The following is a 16000-nucleotide window of genomic DNA, read 5'->3' as shown; positions in this document are numbered from 1 at the left end:
TGGAATATTACTCCGCTGTAAAAAAAGAATGAAATAATGCCATTTGCAGCAACATGGATGGACCTAGAGACTGTCATACTGAGTGAAGTAAGTCAGACAAGAAAGAGAAATATTGCATGATATCGCTTATATGGGGAATCTAAAAAGAAATGATACAAACGAACTTATTTCCAAAACAAAAACAGATTCACAGACTTAGAGAACAGACTTACGGTTACCAGGAGGGAAGGGATAGTTAGGGAGTTTGGGATTGACATGTACACACTGCTATATTTAAAATGGATCACCAACAAGGGTGTACTGTATAGCACAGGGAACTCTGCTCAATGCTATGCGGCAGCCTGGATGGGAGGGGAGTTTCGGGGAGAATGGATACATGTATATGTATGGCCGAGTCGCTTTGCTGTGCACCTGAAACTATCACAACATTGTTAATGAGCTATACACCAATATAAAATAAAAAGTTTAAAAACATACATCCAAAAAAATAAAATAAAAAAAATTAAACCTTTATAATAAATTCATTCAATTTTAGCCAGCTTGACCATACAAAGTAAATTTCTCTTTCTCTCTCCTCTACTTTCTATATCCATTTAGTGTGTCCTGTATTCTCCTCTTTCTCATTCTGAAACAATAAGTCATTCTACTGTAGGACAAAATTACCTTTTCCTTTACCAAAAATGCATCTCCATACCTCACACCTTTTCTTATCCCCAAACATCCTACTTTTCTTACATACAGAGATGAAATAATTTCCCATAGTAATTTTAGCAGTTTTAATTATATGTATTAATTAGAATTCTTAATGCTTACAAACCATAAACTATAGTGAAAACTAGGAAGTAAGCAATTGTGAACTGTCTGTTCCATACCAACATTTTGTAGATTGGCAAATTTATGAATACATTTGATAATTTTTAAAAGCATGTGCTTCCTCATAGTGCAAACTTTCAATGTGGCACAAGACATTTTTGCTAACAAGACCAAATATCTTTTGTTCCTTTTTAATAAGGGGACAAAAGTAGGTAAACCTAGACGTATGTTTAGCAATTAATGTTTCCGTGTATAATTTTGAAATGATCTAGATATTCCAAGAATATCCATAATTTAACTCAGCAAAATTCTAAGGTTGGAAGTTACTAAAAGTTACTAATTTGGGAAACTTTTTTTTTTAAATGGGAATTATTTATTTATTTATGGCTGTGTTGGGTCTTCGTTTCTGTGCGAGGGCTTTCTCTAGTTGCAGCAAGTGGGGGCCACTCCTCATCGCGGTGCGTGGGCCCCTCACTATCGCGACCTCTCTTGTTGCGGAGCACAGGCTCCAGACGCGCAGGCTCAGTAATTGTGGCTCACGGGCCCAGTTGCTCCGCGGCATGTGGGATCCTCCCAGACCAGGGCTCGAACCCGTGTCCCCCGCAACGGCAGGCAGACTCTCAACCACTGCGCCACCAGAGAAGCCCGGGAAACTATTTTTAAGGAGACATTGTAAAACATAATTACTCCACAGCTACAGAGCCCACGCACTCTGGAGCCCATGCACCACAACGAGAGAGTCTGTGTGCCCCAACTACTGAGCCCACGTGCTCTGGAGTCAACTAGAGAGAAGCTCGCGTGCTGCAGTGAAGAGCCTGCGCGCCACAATGAAAGATCCCACGTGCCACAACTAAGACCCGACACAGCCAAAAATAAATTAAATAAATATTTTTTAAAAAAGAATTACTGTTTGAAAGTTCTTTTATACACTTTTATCTTATGTACATTTACTTAATTCACTTGCTCTTAACAATTATGTGGAGATCACTCATGAAATTTTAACAAGACATTAAGCAGCTAGCCATAATCTTGTTATTTTTCTTGCTGACAAATATTGTAAGAGCTAACATGAACTTATGACTAGTACATCTAGGTAGAACAAAAGTTGTATCTGCATTATATTTTATGTTGATAACTCTGAAGACATGTCTGTCTTAATTAATCCAACAAACAAACTAGTTTTTATTTACTTTAGATTATCTCAGATCATGTGAACTTGAAAAACATTTGTGTTAGTTTCTATTTTATTTCTGAGAGTTTAGCAATACTTAATTTATATAAGCACTTATTTTTCTTTAAGCCAATCAAATAGAGATCTTTTACAAATCTTTTACCATTTGGAGGTAGAGAAGTATCACACATCTCTAACATACACATAGACATACAGACAAATAAAGATATAGCTTTCATTTTAAAATTTAGCAATGATATAGGTACAATAGTTTAAAACTCACTAATTTATAATAGAACACTTGGACTCAAACTGTGTTTCTGGCAGATGGAAAAGTTAAGGTTATCTGCTCAGATGGCTAAAGCTTTTTACTACTATTTGTAGAGAAGACTTTTAAGATTTTTTCATTTGTCTAGTTTCCAAATAGCTCCTTTTTTATTTCTTTAACTTCTGACAAGAATCACCTCCCTGAAGTTTGCATTTAAAAGAGATGCTCTCAGGTCCTAGAGAAGACAGAGTTGAAAGTCTACATCTCAAAGGCACTGAGAAAAGATGTAAATTTTCTCTAAGAATGAGTTTTGGTGCATATTTGCCTATTATCAAAGGCCTAGGATAATTTTTTTTTTCCAGATTTTCTCTTTTTTTTTTGTTTTTTTGTGTTTTTTTTTGTTTTTTGTTTTTGTTTTGTTTTGTTTTTTTAAACATCTTTATTGAAGTATAATTGCCTTACAATGGTGAGTTAGCTTCTGCTTTATAACAAAGTGAATCAGTTATACATATACAATATGTTCCCATTTCTCTTCCCTCTTGCATCTCCCTCCCTCCCACCCTCCCCATCCCACCCCTCTAGGTGGTCACAAAGCACCGAGCTGATCTCCCTGTGCTATGCGGCTGCTTCCCACTAGTTATCTATTTTACATTTGGTAGTGTATATATGTCCATGACACTCTCTTACCCTGTCACATCTCACACCACCCCCTCCCCATATCCTAGGATAATTATTGTTTAAATTTTCCTTCTTTTTCTTTGTCATTTGTTTCTATGTATTTTTTAAATTTCCTCTTTGATTTCTTCAGTGATCTCTTCTTTAGTAGCATATTGTTTAGCCTCCACGTGTTTGTGTTTTTTATATATTTTTTTTCCTGTAATTGATTTCTACTCTCATATCATTGTGGTCAGAAAAGATGCTTGACATGATTTCAATTTTCTTAAATTTTCCGAGGCTTGATCTGTGACCCAAGATGTGATCTATCCTGGAGAATGTTCCGTGTGCACTTGAGAAGAAAATGTATTCTGCTGCTTGTGGGTAGAATGCCCTATAAATATCAATGAAATCTATCTGGTCTACTGTGTCATTTAAAGCTTGTGTTTCCTTATTTATTTTCTGTCTGGATGATCTGTCTGTTGGTGTACGTGGGGTGTTAAAGTCCCCCACTATTATTGTGTTATGGTCCATTTCTTCTTTTATGGGTGTTAGCATTTGCCTTATGTATCAAGGTGCTCCTATGTTGGGTGCATAAATATTTACAATTGTTATGTCTTCTTCTTGGATCGATCCCTTGATCATTACGTAGTGTCCTTCCTTACCTCTTGTAACAGTCTTTATTTTAAAGTCTATTTTATCTGATATGAGTATTGTTACTCCAGCGTTCTTTTGATTTCCATTTGCATGGTATATATTTTTTCCATCCCCTCACTTTCAGTCTGTATGTGTCCCTACGTCTGAAGTGGGTCTCTTGTAGACAACATATATACGAGTCTCGTTTTTGTATCCATTCAGCCAGTCTGTGTCTTTTGGTTGGAGCATTTAATCCATTTACATTCAAGGTAATTATTGATATGCCCCCTAAGAGTAGGCAACAGTCAGTAGGACACTAGCTGCAAATGGGGTGCAACCCACATTTCTGTCTGACTGTATTCTTGGGGCCTACATCCTGACATTCGAGCCACCTGCACACACAAGAAATGACAACCTATGTGCCCTGGGCAGGCAGAAAGCCAAGCCAAGTTCTCAGAACATACAAGACAAACAGGAAAGTGATAGCTGTCCCTGGGAGGAAAAGGATCAATAGCCAACGGGCACTTAAAACCAAATTCACCAGTCACAATTCAAAGAATTAAATCTTACAAATGTTTTTCTTCTGCCAATTGGAATTTGGAAATGAAGAGACACTGTAAGATTTTAACCTTCCCCTCTTGACTGGACACTACAGCCAGAGATCCAGGAGAGCTGACTTTGGTAAGAATTCTTACCCTTAGCCAGCTTCTGCCAGTTTTTCAGGATCCCATCTGTAGACTCCAGAGCAAGTGAGGTGCCCCAGTGGAGCCCTTCATGGTTGCCAAAATGGTAGGAGAGGAAAAATAATTTTCCCTTTACCCTTCAGAGTTCTTGGCTGAGACCCCCTGTAATAAAAGACATTAACAAGAGAAAAACAAATAAGTTTGTTAATATGTATACTTCATGTACACATGGGAGATACCCAGGGAAACTGAATAACTCCTTGAGATGGCCCATGCCACCACCTTAAAAACAATCTTCAGCCAAAGGCAAAGAAAGATGTTGGGGGAGGGAGGAGAGGCCAGTTATTCGAGGTTACCAAGAAAAGCAAGGTTAACGAGGGTAAGGTTTGTTATGCAGATTAAAGTTGGTGCCTTCTCCACTGACAAGAGTTTCATGTGATTTAAAGTCCTCCTTCAGAGGGAAGAACAGAGAGGGTGACACGACACTTACTAGCGGAGATTTCCCTTATAAATGTAAACGTCCCTTACAAAAGGGTAACTTCTACTCTGTTTTTAGAGATTTTCTTGTGTCTGCTGTTTCTTAAAATAGTCAGCTCAAAATATTCCTTACACCACAGAAGCATATTTTGGGTGGCATGTTCTGCTACCTTTCACAGCAATGGATAGTACAAATATAAATGGAGTATTCATGTAAAGAACAATATATATACCAAGTAACATTTGAAGACACATTAGCTAACAAAAGACATGAAAACATGAAGAGCTGTTATTTTCAATGAAAACAAGGCAAGTTGCAGAATATGAATAATGGGATTCTATACTGAAAAAGAAAATATGTATGAATAAATATTTTTGTGTATCTCTGATTATGATAATGTTTCACCTGCAGACAAACACATCTGGAGAAAATGCACCAATCTATTGAGAGTGGACACCTTTGGGTCAGAGGACAGGTATCAAGCAGAAGGGAGAGTCAGGGTAGTTTCATATTATAAATATACATTTCTGTATTGTTTGAAGAATTGTAAACAGGAAAATTTATTAAGAGAGAAATTTGAAAATAGAAAATACTTTTTACAGATAAATAAGTTACTTGAGATTTTGGTGTTTTGGAAATATATTCAAAGAATACCCATTTATGGAGGAAAGAAGCTGAGTACAATTTTTGATAATGCATTTGTATGTGTAAGTGTGTCTCAGTTTGGGTTTCTGTGGCTGAAACTTGATAGTTAATCTGTGTGCTTCTGTGCCTCAAGTTCTATCACCCTAAATATTCATGGGCTCTGGAGCCATGCTATTTGGGTTCAAATCCATGATGTGTCGCTTTCTAAGTATGCTAGCTTAGGCAAAGTACTTAACCTCCCAGTTCTTTACTATCTTCATCTGTAAAATAAGAATGAAAAATGTCACACTGCAATTCTGAGAATAAATGTTACTTGACCCAAAACAAATGTTGGCTAATTTTAATACTTTCATGTTTTTATGGGCCATTAGTATTCTTGTAAGCACTGAAATTATGATGCAAATCGATGTTTATTGACATTGAATGACATTCAATTCGTGTTGCTAGTGAAGAAAGGCAGGGTATAACACTGTAAGAAAGATGAAATTTTATTTTTAGACAGAAGTATGACTATACTTGCAGAGGAAAAGGAACAGGATGGTAAATATCTGGGTAAATATAATAGACTGTTCTTCTTTTCTTGAGTTCTGTTAAAAGATAAACTGAGGCATAGTAAAATTTTTACAAATTTAATTGAACAAAGATTGATTCTAATTGAGCACCTAATGGGAAGTGAATAGGAGTGCTCCACTGACAGGAGCCAGGAGAATGACTTACTTAGGGAAGGTATGGAAGCAAAGAAAAGAAATTATTTGGCTGGCAACAGCTTAAAGCTCACGTGGCTGTTTGTGGTTGGTTGTCCTTGGTTTTTGATTTTGTAACCTTGAGGCATTTACAGGCTTAGATTTTGGTTTGCTTACATAGGCCACCATGACACTAGGGCCACCACTAATGGCCCCCTTGTTTAATTACTTTAACAATTCCACCTTTTGGTATTAGTGTCACTCTCAGTCACCATCAAAATTGTCCCTGTCTCACCATGAAAACTTGTAGATTATGATATCAGGTCCATAGAAGCATTACTTTTGCTATTTATCTCATTGTTCATCTTGTTCCTGTTTCTTCAAGCACAGTGAGACCATCTGATGGCTGTGAACATGCATTTAAGACCTTTGAGAGAACACAGAGCACCAGGGAGACTACAATGATGACTATCAGGAGGATAATACCAAGAGCGTAATGTATACTCTTTAGCTAGGGCCCCCATGAACCAAACCAGTTGGCATCAAATAAATCAAAGAATGTACCTGAAAAGGCATCAACTTGTTTTAGATAAGTGTCTTGTTTGTTAATTCCTTGTAGTGGCTACAATACCAGAGGTGTTTATCCAGGTACCACAATAGGTATTTGTTATGGCACAGACTGCTCCTTGTTCAGCCAATAAGTAATCTAAAGGAAATCTCTTATCTAAAGCCATCTTAGCAAGAAAAGTCTAGGGACTCTGTTGTATAACTATGGCCTTTTTTTGTATTCAGCAATAGTTGCCAGAGTTAAGAGGCATTGTCTTCCCATGCATTAACAGAGACAAAAAGCAAGTACCAAAAGGCAAAAGGAATAAAAGTTTCATATTGGAGATAAAGATCTTCATCTGTGATCTTGGGAGAGCTGTCCACCTCTAGATGCCTCAAGATGCTGAGGAACCTCCCTAGTCAATTTTAAGTTTAGATCTCCAGCTGGTATGCAGTTTCAAGAGTCTGGAAGTGATTCTTGAAACTTGACTCTTGAATCCTGGGTCAAGATTCAAGTGCCTGCAGTTTGGCTGCTTTCTGGATAGTGAGGGGGACATGGTATGGTCCCTTTCAAGGAGGTTGAAAGGAAGTCTTTGTTCTTATTGATTGCAGATCAGAAGGGTGGGAGAAAATTGGAAGTGTTAGTTTGGAGAGTTGTAGCCAGTATCTGAGGAAACTGGAAGAATTCAGGATCCAGTCCAATTTACAGGTAGATAACAAAACCTCAAAGACAATGAACATGAATAGAACCTGATATCCACAAGGATGTCTTATACTTTTTTACTAAACATCTTCTTCTCTCTACAACCACTCTCTCACTTCTATTAAAGATAATCACAGTAAGACCAATTTGTTTGCAAAATAGGTCTAATCTCATTAAACTCAGCCTGATGTTTACATGACTGTAGCAAGAGTAGTGACTGACCACAGAGGCTATTTTAAATTTTTCTTTGCTGGAACTTTTCATAAGGAATCTCAATTGGACATTTAAAAGCCTCTTGAGGCTAAGAAGCCAAGCCTAAGACTTGCCATCAAACTTTGCCTACAATACCTATAGATCTGGGTTAATTCCATTCTTCTTGAAGTCTCCCCAGTTTCTTGAGGTTTCCGGGCCTGCAGGAAGAGACCTTCCTTACTTACCTGGGAAAGCTGCTGGGAACCCAGCAAGCAAGGTAACTGGCTGGTTTTCCAAGAGGCTTTACTGGCTCCATAAAGTCAGCCTCAGTTCCTTAAAGTTGTGTGGTCTATATTCTACGCATATTCTGAAATATGATATTCTGTCAAAGCCATAATATAAACAATGTTTCAAATTGTATTCTAAAAACAGATTCTTACTGAATTCATACAAATAACTAAATTGCCATGAAAATAAGAACACTCAACAAATTTCCCAATTCTGGAGGGATCAGATATGGAGAAAAAAGAAATGTTTCAATTCTGTTTACAAAGGTATACTTTATCAAATTGCTATACATCATAGATAGCTTAAAAGAAAAAGGTTTCTTTAAACATGTAAATAAAACATTAAAGAACCAGCAATGTTTCACATAAAAAGTCATAAAAATTATAATCATCCCCATCAGTTCATTCAACCCATGTTATTAATTCTTGTTCTGCTTGAATCTAGTTTTTCCATTAGAGCTCTGGAAATTCTTACCCAGGCAGTAGTACGTTCTTAAAGTTTTCAGAAACCTGTATCCTATAGTATTTTTCAGAGTTTTTTCCATGAATCTCTCTGAAGATGAATCACTTTTGCAAAAGCATCAGAGTAAAACAACAACTGTCTGTAAATGACAAAAAAATTTTTAAATGCCCATGATTAAATATCTGATGAGAGTTTATTATAATGAAATTGACTATGAAATTTGGTTATTTATGTGACATAAAACATATCAAGATAATAACCAGAATTATGACTGATAACATTATACCAGGACATATTAGATTTCTAGGACTTTCATACAATATCTGGAACACATATTAAAGACATATATCCATACAAATATAACCCAAGAAGGTTTAGTATCACTTATTTGACAATGCTTCCCATGTATTTCACCATATCCAACAAACCTAATTATTTTAACGTCTTACCAGGTGAGAGACAAAACCTTTGAGATTTTCCAGAAGCCCTCTGGGAAATCTCAAAGTTAATTTAAGGTTAAAAAGATTCCATTCATAATTTGGTTTTGGGAAGTTGTCAAAAATGTCAAAACGTTTGAACATTTGATTATATAGGATCATAGATCATTATGAAATAATTAATTATTTATTTAACCAAAGTGACAATAGAAGATTTTAAAGGCAAATACAGAAGGTGACATAGTTGTGAAGAAAACTTAACACTTTTAACATTGAGAAGACTCAGTTTTCCCAAGTAACCAAAGACCTGATAAAGACAACAAGAAGCACAGGAAATCATTTTGGTATGACATAAAATCTTTGTTGACCAGGCAGACTACCAAAAGGTAAAGAAAAACCTTTCCCAACAGCTTATCAAGATAAGACCAATAGTCCAAGAAAATTTTTTTTTAACAGAGAGAAAACCTAATTCTGATTTTACACCAATGTACTTTTGATATTAAGACTCATTCTTTAAAAACAAAAATAAATTCATTCCAATTTAGCAAGTTTGACCACACATACAATTCTCTTCTCAAGATTCCTTTTCCTCAAACCTTCTATACATTCAGGTTTTGTCCTGTATTTTCTCTTCTCTTTCATTCTGGAACAAGCAGCCAGTCTACTTTAGGACAAAATTACTTTCCTTTTTCCTCAGGAAAAAAACATGTCCTTAATACCTTTCCTTATTCAAAAAACACATTCTAATATCCTTACCCACTTTTCATACACAGTTGTTTTCTTTTGCCCTTATTACTTTCAAAGTTTTAATTACATACACTGATAAGAATTCTTTTTTTTTTAACCATCTTAAGCATTTTTTTTAACATCTTTATTGGAGTGATAAGAATTCTTAACCCTTAGAATTCTTAATTTCTAGTGAAAACCAAGAAGTAATCGTGGACTGCCTGTTACATTACCATTCTGTGGATTAGCAAATTTATAGATACATTTCATAATTTCTAGAAGTATATTCTTCCTCATAGTAAATTTTTTTAATTTGCCATAAAATATGTTGACTAATTGACCCAAATATCTTTAGCTCCTCTGTAATAAAACGTAGATAAGCCTATGTTCAGTAACCAATGTTTCAGTATATCATCTTATATGGAAATGATCTAGATATTCAATGAATATTCATCATTTAACTTAATTTAGTTACTTTAAGGTTTCAAGTTACCAAAAAGATTTTGGAGACTATCTTTAAGTAGATATACCATAAAGCATAGTTATTATTGAAATGTTCATTTGTAAACTTTTATCTTACTTACATCTATTTAATTTACTTGTTCTTAACAATCATGCTTAGATTACTCATGAAAATTTCATGAGGCATTAAACAGCTGACCATCATCTTGTTAAAAAACAAAATTCAACTGAGTATATTTTAAAGATCTTATTGGCTTTATTCAGTGATTTATGAATTGGGCAGCATCCAATCTAGCAGATAGAAAGTAGCTCTGAAGAGCTGTACAAAATGACTTATACATGGAAGAGAGTAGGAATAAGGAGGTTATATAGGCAACAAAGTAGATTGGTTATTGCCAGATTACTTTTCTTCAGAGGACAGAAGAGATCTATTAGGCAGATTACCAAACAAGTGCTGATCAGGCAATTCCTGATTGACTGGTATAAGGTTCCATTTCTGGGAAAGCCAAAACAGTAATGAAGTCTTGGTTTGGTGGGGCTTACCATAGGTGACTCCATTTTGGACCTGTTGTCATGTTTTAAACAATCTTAATTTATTTTTCTTGCCAACAAATTCTGTAACAGATAACTTGAACTTATGACTACTATACCCAGATAAAATGAAAGTTGTATGTCTGCATTATATTTAATACTGATAACTCTGATGTGTTTATTTTAATTAAACCAACAAATTTAGCTTTTCATTTACTAAAGATTAACCTAGATCACTTGAATTTGAAAAATATTTCAGTTAGTTTCTATACTTCTGAAAAAAGTATACTTAATTTATATAAGCACTCTTTTTTTGTTTGTTTGTTGTTGTTTTAGTATTTGTTTACTTATTTATTTATTTACTTTTGGCTGTTTGGGTCATCATTGCTGCATGCGGGCTTTCTCTAGTTGCGACGAGCAGGGGCTACTCTTCATTGCGGTGCGTGGGTTTCTCATTGCCGTGGCTTCTCTTGTTATGAAGCACATACTCTAGGTGTGCGAGCTTTAGTAGTTGTGGCACGCGGGCTCAGTAGTTGTGGCTCGCGGGCTCTAGAGCGCAGGCTCATTAGTTGCGGCACATGGGTTTAGCTGCTCTGCGGCATGTGGGATCTTCCTGGACATGGGCTCTAACCCATGTCGCCTGCATTGGCAGGCAGATTCTTAACCACTGCGCCACCAGGGAAGTCCCTGTTTTAGTATTTAAACAAAAATTTTTTTTATTCAGTCTTTTGAGATCTTCACGTTTTATAACATATTTTTATTTTTTTATATATTTCCATTTCTACTTTCCTCTTCTGCTGTTCTGTGTTTTTTTCCTTTTCATTTTATTTTATTTTTTTAAAATCAGTTTTATCAGATTGTTCTGTTTCCTTGCTTTATTCTTCAACTGGCACACTGCTATGGTTTCGTTTTTAGGTTTTGTGTTTTTCTGAGTTCTGATTCAAATTGATTTCGTTTGGGGGTTCTGTTTGTCTGGTGGTTCTCTTGCTTTTTGCCTTATTTGGTTCTGTTTTTGTTTCTTTTGCATGTGTGTGTTTCCTTGTTTCTGTTTTTGTTTGTTTGATTTTGTTTTTACCATTTCTCTGGGGTTTTGTTTGTCTTTTTTTTCGTTCTTTAATATATATATCTTTTATTTTTTATGTTTCTATTTCTACATTGCTTTTCTATTGTTCTGTCTTGTTTCCCCTTTCTCTTTTTTTAATTTTTTAAAATCATTTTTGTCAGTTTGTTTTTTCTTTGCTTCACATATCAGTTGGTACTCTGCTTTGGTTTCCTTTTTGGTTTTGTGTTTTTTTTACTTTTCTTTTTAATTGTTTGATTTCGTTCTGTGGTTCTTTTGTTTGTGTGGTTGTTCTCTTGCTTTTTGTTTTATTTGGTTCTGTTTTTGTTTCTTTTGTGTGTGTGTGTGTATTTCCTTGTTTTTGTTTTGTTTGTTTGATTCTACTTTTTACCATTTGTCTGGGGTTTTGTTATTCTTTTTTTTTTTTTAATCCCCTTTACTGCCAGGATGAGTGACTTGAGGGGTCTTGGTTCCTCGACCGGAAGTTGGGCCTGAGGCTCTGGGGTGGGAGCACCAAGTCCAGGACGCTGGAACACTAGAGAATTTCTGGCCCCAGGGAAGATTAATCACTGAGAGATATCACGGAGGCCTCTCTCTGAATCCAAGACCCAGCTCCACCCAACTGCCTGCAGCTCCCAGCGCTGGACACCTCACACCAAACAACAAGAGAGACAGGAACACAAACCCACCCATCAGCACACAGACTACCTAAAGACATACTAAGTTCACAGACACCCCAAAACGCACCACCTGACATGGGCCCTGCTCATCAGAGGGAAAAGACTTAGCTCCACCCACCAGAACACAGGCACCAGTCCCTCCCATCAGGAAGCCCACACAACACACTGGGCCAACCCCAACACCAGGGTCAGAGAACAGAAGCAAGAGGAACTACAACTCTGCATCCTAGGGAAAGGAGACCTCAAATACTGTAAATTAGGCAAAAAGAGAAGACAGAGAAATATCTTGCAGATAAAGGAGCAAGATTAAAACCCACAAAACCAAATAAATGAAGACGAAATAGGCAATCTATCTAAAAAAGAATTCAGAGTAATGATAGTAAAGATGATCCAAAATCTCGGAAATAGAATAAATACAAGAAACGTTTAACAAGGAACTAGAAGAACTAAAGAGCAAACAAACAGTAATGACAACACAATAATGAAAAAAATACTCTAGAAGGAATCAATAGCAGAATAACTGAGGCAGAAGAATGGATAAGTAAGCTAGAAGATAGAATGGTGGAAATAACTGCCACAGAGCAGAATAAAGAAAAAAGAATGAAAAGAATGGAGGACAGTCTAGAGACCCCTGGGACAACATTAAGTGCAATGACATTAGCATTATAGGCATCCCAGGAAAAGAAGAAGAAAAGAAAGGGTCTGAGAAAATATTTGAAGAGAATATAGTCGAAAACTTCCCCAACATGGGAAAGGAAATACTCAGTCAAGTCCAGGAAGCGCAGGGAGTCCCATACAGGATAAACCCAAGGAGAAACATGCTGAGACACATATTAATCAAACTAACAAACATTAAACACAAAGAAAAACTATTAAAAGCAGCAAAGGAAAAGCAAAAAATAACATACATGGGAATTCACATGAGGCTAACAGCTGATCTTTCAGCAGAAACTTTGCAGGCCAGAAGGGAGGGGCAGGACATATTTAAAGTGATGAAAGGGAAAAACCTATAACCAAGATTACTCTACCCAGCAAGGATCTCATTCAGATTCGATGGAGAAATCAAAAGCTTTAGAGACAAGCAAAAGTTAAGAGAATTCATCACCGCCAAAACAGCTTTACAACAAAAGCTAAAGGAACTTCTCTAGGCAGGAAACACAAGAGAAAGAAAAGACCTATAAAAACAAACCCAAGGGGCTTCCCTGGTGGTGCAGTGGTTAAGAATCCGCCTGCTAATGCAGGGGACACGGGTTCGAGCCCTGGTCTGGGAAGATCCCACCTGCTGTGGAGCAACTAAGCCCGTGCACCACAACTACTGAGCCTGCACTCTAGAGCCAGTGAGCCACAACTACTGAGCCCATGCGACACAACTACTGAAGCCCAAGCGTGCCTAGAGCCCAAGCTCCGCAACAAGACAAGCCACCGCAATGACAAGGCTGCGCACCACAAAAAAGGGGGACCCCAACCCCCGCCGCAAATAGAGAAAGCCAATGCGCAGCAACAAAAACCCAACACAGCCAAAAATAAATAAATTTAATAAATTTTAAAAAAACCACAAACCCAAAACAATTAAGAAAATGGTAATAGGAACATACATATCAATAATTACCTTAAATATAAATGCATTACATGTTCCAACCAAAAGACACAGACTGGCTGAATGGATACAAAAACAAGACCCATACATATGCTGTCTACAAGAGACCCACTTCAGATCTAGGGACTCATACAGACTGAAAGTGAGGGGATGGAAAAAGTTATTCCACGCAAATGGAAATCAAAAGAAAGCTGGAGGTGGAATACCCATATCAGACAAAATAGACTTTAAAATAAAGGCTATTACAAGAGACAAGGAAGAACACTATACAATGACCAAGGGATCAATCCAAGAAGAAGATATAACAATTGTAAATATCTATGTACCCAACATAGGCGCACCTCAATACATAAGGCAAATGCTAACAGCCATAAAAGGGGAAATCAGCAGTAACACAATAATAGTAGGGGACCTTAACACCCCACTTACACCAATGGAAAGATCATCCAAACAGGAAATAAATAAGGAAACACAAGCTTTAAATGACAATTAGACCAAATGGACTTAATCAATATTTACAGGACATTCCATCCAAAATCAACAGAATACACTTTCTTCTCAAGTGCAAATGGAACATTCTCCAGGATAGATCACACCTTGAGTCACAAATCCAGCCTTGGTAAATTTAAGAAAATTGAAATCATATCAAGCATCTTCTCCGACCACAACACTATGAGACTAGATATCAATTACAGGAAAAAAACTGTAAAAAATACAAACACATGGAAGCTAAACAATACGCTACTAAATAACTAAGAGATCACTTAAGAAATCAAAGAGGAAGTCAAAAAATACCTAGAAAAAAATGACAATGAAAACATGACGACCCAAAACCTATGGGATGCAGCAAAAGCAGTTCTAAGAGGGAAGTTTATAGCTATACAAGCCTACCTAAAGAAACAAGAAAAATCTCAAGTAAACAATCTAACCTTACACCTAAAGAAACTAGAGAAAGAAGAACAAACAAAACCCAAATTTAGCAGAAGGAAAGAAATCATAAAGATCAGATCAGAAATAAATGAAAAACAAATGAAGAAAACAATAGCAAAGATCAATAAAACTAAAGTCTGGTTCTTTGAGAAGATAAAGAAAATTGATAAACCATTAGCCAGACTTAACAGGAGAAAAAGGCAGAAGACTCAAATCAACAGAATTAGAAATGAAAAAGGAAAAGTAACAACTGACACTGCAGAAATACGAAGGATCATGAGGGACTACTACAAGCAAATCTATGCCAATAAAATGGACAACCTGGAAGAAATGGACAAATTCTTAGAAAAGTACAACCCTCCAAGACTGAACCAGGAGGAAATAGAAAATATGAACAGACCAATCACAAGCACTGAAATTGAAACTATGAGTAAAAATCTTCCAACACACAAAAGCCCAGGGCCAGATGGATTCACAGGTGAATTCTATCAAACATTCAGAGAAGAGCTAACACCTATCCTTCTCAAACTCTTCCAAAATATAGCAGAGGGAGGAACACTCCCAAACTCATTCTACGAGGCCACCATCACCCTGACACCAAAACCAGACAAAGATGTCACTAAAAAAGAAAACTACAGGCCAATATCACTGATGAACATAGATGCAAAAATCCTCAACAAAATACTAGCAAACAGAATCCAACAGCACATTAAAAGGATCATACACCATGATCAAATGGGGTTTATCCCAGGAATGCAAGGATTCTTCAATATATGCAAATCAATCAATGTGATACACCATACTAACAAATTGAAGGATAAAAACCATATGATCATCTCAATAGATGCAGTAGAAGCTTTTGACAAAATTCAACACCCATTTATGATAAAAACTCTCCAGAAAGTGGGCATAGAGGGAACCTACCTCAATATAATAAAAGCCATATACGATAAACCCACAGCCAACATCATTCTCAATGGTGAAAAACTGAAGCCATTTCCACTAAGATCAGGAAGAAGGCAAGGGTGCCCACTCTCACCATTTTTCAACATAGTTTTGGAAGTTTTAGTCACAGCAATCAGAGAAGAAAAAGAAATAAAAGGAATACAAATTGGAAAAGAAGAAGTAAAACTGTCACTGTTTGCAGATGACATGCTACTATACATAGAAAATCCTAAAGATGCCACCAGAAAACTACTAGAGCTAATCAATGAATTTGGTAAAGTCGCAGGATACAAAATTAATGCACAGAAATCTCTTGCATTCCTTTTCACTAACAACGAAATATCTGAAAGAGAAATTAAGGAAACATCCTCATTTACCATTGCAACAAAATACCTAGGAATAAACCTACC

The sequence above is a fragment of the Balaenoptera ricei genome, chromosome X (assembly GCF_028023285.1).
Source record: "Balaenoptera ricei isolate mBalRic1 chromosome X, mBalRic1.hap2, whole genome shotgun sequence".
Lineage (NCBI taxonomy): Eukaryota > Metazoa > Chordata > Mammalia > Artiodactyla > Balaenopteridae > Balaenoptera > Balaenoptera ricei.
This window is presented reverse-complemented; position numbering follows the sequence as displayed.